Source organism: Pseudorca crassidens, chromosome 3 (assembly GCF_039906515.1).
Source record: "Pseudorca crassidens isolate mPseCra1 chromosome 3, mPseCra1.hap1, whole genome shotgun sequence".
In the NCBI taxonomy this organism is placed as follows: domain Eukaryota; kingdom Metazoa; phylum Chordata; class Mammalia; order Artiodactyla; family Delphinidae; genus Pseudorca; species Pseudorca crassidens.
In genome coordinates, this window is record NC_090298.1 from 65,963,855 (window position 1) to 65,968,259 (window position 4,405).

The following is a 4,405-nucleotide window of genomic DNA, read 5'->3' on the forward strand; positions in this document are numbered from 1 at the left end:
AGTCATCCTTGCCCTTCCAGGAAAGTATTGAAATGTCTGTTCCGATGATGATGGCTCCCTTCCCATTCTCTTCAATGTTGAGAGTTTATACTTTCACCATTAATGTTCAGACCCTGCAGTCTTCACTAACAGAATGTGCTGAATGTTGTGGTTTGGCTATTAAGACATTTTATGTCGGCCCTTTTTTCTCAAAATATACCTCTCTTCAGCCTTGCAGGACTGAAGATATTCCTTTCTGGTTCTTCCACCACAGTGTAATGAAACCGGAAGTTCTGGAGTGAGCCTTAGTTCTGGGTGTTTTTAGGAAGCTCTGAGTGACCAGAACATGCAGCTGGGGCTGGAAGGACTGCTCTTGCTGGAAGCACAGAGGAGGCAAGTTGTAGTCCATCTCAGTGCTGATAGGTGTCTCTGCGTGACCTATTTCAAATTTTCTGCTTTGGAAGACATTTTTGAAAGACTTACTTGATAATATATTAAGTCATTAACTAAAGTTGAGAGAGTGCCATATCAAGCTACTGAAGTGTTATCATCAAGTTCTGCTACTTGTCACGTGCAAGTAACTGTGTATGTAATAGTTATGGGATCAGGACGTTGCCGACTCCTACTTCTCCGTGGTGCAATGGGACAGAAACGCCTCCTGTGACGCACGTCCACTAGAATGCAGGTCTCTGTGGGCGCTCATGCAATAAAGTCATGTTATGTCACTTTTAAACTTCCCATAAGGAAAAGTATGTATTTCTAAGTTGAGCATCTATCCCAGTTCAATTAATCCTGCCAGTAAGTTACCAGTATGATAAGTGCCCCCCAGATACTATTAGAACTGTTCATTTTTAATGTGCAAGTGTATAAAACTTCTTGAAGCGTGATTGTGTCCCCTTGGCCAAAAAGCTCTGAGTTCCCTGCCCATGCCCCACTTTTACATTAAAGCTGCCACTCCTTGGAAGATACGTTTTCCCAATATGAAAGAATTTTGAAATTCTAGTGTGTATCACCTGATGAGTTTATTAAAAATACAAAATTCTGGGCCTTGAGCTCAGAAAAACTGATTCAGTAGATGTGGCCCAGGAATCTGCATTGAATAAATTGTGCAGGTTATTCAAATGCAGGAGATATTGAACCTTCCTTTGAGAATCACACTCTGAGGCATAGAGGAGAAAGAGGCAGATTAATTAACAAGCCAGTGTCTTTTGATAAATACTTGAAGAGGAAACAGAGCAGAGAAAATCAGTATGTAAAGGTCTCTAAAGGACCTGAGTCCCACTAGAGCTAAATAGATGGTAATTCTTCACATTATACATGTAAATGAACAAAAAAGATACGGAAATCATTATCAGGTTAATTTCATTTTTTAAAGAAAAACTCATTCACTTAAGTAAAGAACTTTTAGTTATCAAAATGCCAAACTTTGAAATGACAGTATTTTCATTTGCTTTGTGAAACGCTAATTCTACAGAATCATGCTTCTTCTGCATGCAGGATTGACGTGTGTCTCCCAAACACAGAAGACACACAACCTCAACCTGCCCTTTTAAAATAAATAGCAGTTTTCATACTTGTCTCTTCCTAAGAATATCTCTTAGTCTCTGAACCTCTATGTGTTTGCTCGTTGTGTCAGGGCAAACCTCAGACTCAAAGACAAAAGTGAACAGGTGAACATGTTGAAACTGGAGGCCTTTCTTTGCTGTCAACTATTTCACTCGGAGGAAAGATCACCAAAGGGGGCTAAATGGTTGAAGACAAGTATTCAGATGAAGTCAGTATTACATTCAGGCCGCTCTATTCTTTTTTTAAAGAACCTGAGCTATTTTTCACTATGTTATCATAAATGTAGGCAGGTAGAAACCTGCAGACTCAAACTGTGAGGGAAGTAAAAGTGACAGAAGTATTTGTTAGATACTTAAGTAGCTTGGCCCATCTTCCTCTAGTGTATATCCACCAGACAAGCAGTTATGATTGCTTTACAGATATTAAATTCTGCAGGAAAGTGACTCATTCTGATTGAAAAGCCTAGCATGATGGGGCCCAAAATAACCATGGCCAGATGCCAAGTGAAATTTCCCCTAAACATGACTGTCTTGCGCATTTCCACAATCCCAGACAAGGGTTGCTTCAAATCGATTCACCCCCCACCCCATCCCTCTACTGGTTAGAGCAAAAGTCCTTGACTTACCTTCCCAGTCCCCTAAATTGTCCCTTCTAGCCTGCATTTCTCATCTGGCTGTAAGTTTGTGGCCAGTATTTAGTGGCTGACCTGTGGACGGACTTAGCAAAGCTCAGATCTGCTCATCTTGCAGTTTTAAAGATATTTTGATTCCCAAAATGATTAGCTTCTTTTTATACATAGAAATGTCCTCAATTACTAGGCTTGTCACACAAGAAGGAGGAGAAAAGAGAGGAGGTAAAGGGAAAATAAAGGGGTCCCTGGAAGATGTCTGCTGTGAGCCAGCACTGGTTCTGCCTATGAACCCTTCACCCTCCTCCTTCAATAGGGTTTGGAAATTGGTACAAGTCTTTCCATTCTATTATTTACCTTGTGATTCATATTTTTTTTTAAAAAAGGATCAGTTTACCTATAACATATTGTGACCAAAAATAAAACTAAAATCAAGAGGAGTTTGCTAGTTGACTTATATTTTATAGGGTGATGAGAATATACTATGCCTTATGCCAAGTGAGTATCAGTGTATCAACCATCTTCATTAATTAAAACTGCATGTACTGATGGCCCATTCTGTGCCAGGCACTGAGTTGAAATAAAGGTCTCACTGTGCTCGCTTTGGCAGCACATATACTAAAATTGGAAGGAAACAAAGATGATTAGCATGGCCACTGTGCAAGAATGGCATACAAATTTGTGAAGCATTCCATATTAAAAAAAAAAAAAAGCGGTCCCACTGATCATTACATACATATCACCCAAACTTAAAAAAAAAAAAATGCAGTCTTAATTTCTACATGCCACTTGAGTTTATTTATTTTAATTTTTATAAAAGTTTTTCATTTCTTGCCCTTTATTATCACTAAAGAATATTTTCAATGTTTTCAAAATCTTCTATGATGGTTCATATGTCATCAGACTGTGGTTGGTACACACTGGGATGGAACTGCCATCCAGGGGCTTAGAGTCTGGTTGGCGAGAGAGATTAATCAAAATATGATGATCTAACGCAGTAACCATGTCTGTGATCCTAAGTTGAGATTTCACCTAATAAGTAATAACAATAATTATTTCCTCATTTTTTTCCTGGGTATTAATGGTCAACTTTAAAGAGATGCTGTATTAGTACAATAACACAAAACACTCAAAATATCTCCATTAGATTTTAATTTTTTTCTTTTAATTACAGTAGAACATAGGTTTAGCTTTCTTCATTTCACAATACTTTAAATTATAATACATCTAATGAATGAAAGCAGGTGGTTCTCCCTGGCTCTGTGATTGAGTTTTCTGGGCCCAGGAGTAGAAACAGGCTACCCTGTGCAGACAGCTGACAGCACCACAGCAAGTGAAGCTGAGAAGAGGAATTGAGGAGATAATTAGGCCTATGAGAGTGAACCAAGTAGTGTCAAGTAAATAATTTAATTCTAGGCTTTTTTCATTAATATTAAAAAATTAGACGAAAGGGGAGTTTTGGCTGTCTCCTTCTAGTACCCATAAATTACATGTGTAGCATTAAAAATGTCTATTGCTGGTCTAGGCTTTTAAAAAGTAGCTCAGGGATTAGATTAGCCATAGGAGGTCTGAGACTAATACCTAGGATTCTGACTCCTAAGGCAATGTTTTTTCACTACCATATACAATAGCCTGATCGTCAGCAAGAGATATCTTGCTGAAAGGGACTTTCTTATAGGACATAAAGGCAAATAATGATCTGTTCTGGAATGCCCAGCAGAATCCTTTAGCTTTAGTCTTCAAGATTCAAGTGTGAGCAGCTGTCAAAAAGAGCGAGTTCTCAGCAGAAACAAGGGCATGGGCACAGGGCGAGGCAGTGGTGGGAGGGGTAAGGATTGTCTCTTTCTTCTCCCCTGTCCTGCCCCAGGCCAAAATGTTCCCTTGACTCTCATTTCAGAATCAGAAGTCAGAGGCAGCACTTGTAGAATGGCTGGATATTCACAAAAGCACTGCTCTTCCTTTCAGTACCCATCCAATCTGAAAACCAGAATGATTGTAATCTTTGATCTCTGGATTCAGCCACGGGGTTTAGAAACAGCTGTACGTGAAGAGAGACGCTAAGCTGATCAATTATTTTTCTAAGTCATTTTCTAACAGTCATATGAGAAATCTCATGACAAAACCCGACACAATTTAAACACAACTTTAAAAATTGCTTTCAGATATTATTATAAAAACACATCAGTAATTAGTTGATAAAACTAACAATGTAATAGGGAGGTCAGAAATTGA

At 38.7% G+C, this 4,405-nt stretch overlaps 1 non-coding gene across 1 annotated transcript; it reads left to right on the forward strand.

The window, feature by feature from the left end:
• Positions 1–2,767: 2,767 nt before the first annotated feature.
• Positions 2,768–2,874, forward strand: LOC137222830 (U6 spliceosomal RNA). Its single transcript, XR_010942621.1, has one exon. It is a non-coding gene; the product is annotated as a U6 spliceosomal RNA (small nuclear RNA).
• The last annotated feature ends 1,531 nt before the right edge of the window (positions 2,875–4,405 follow it).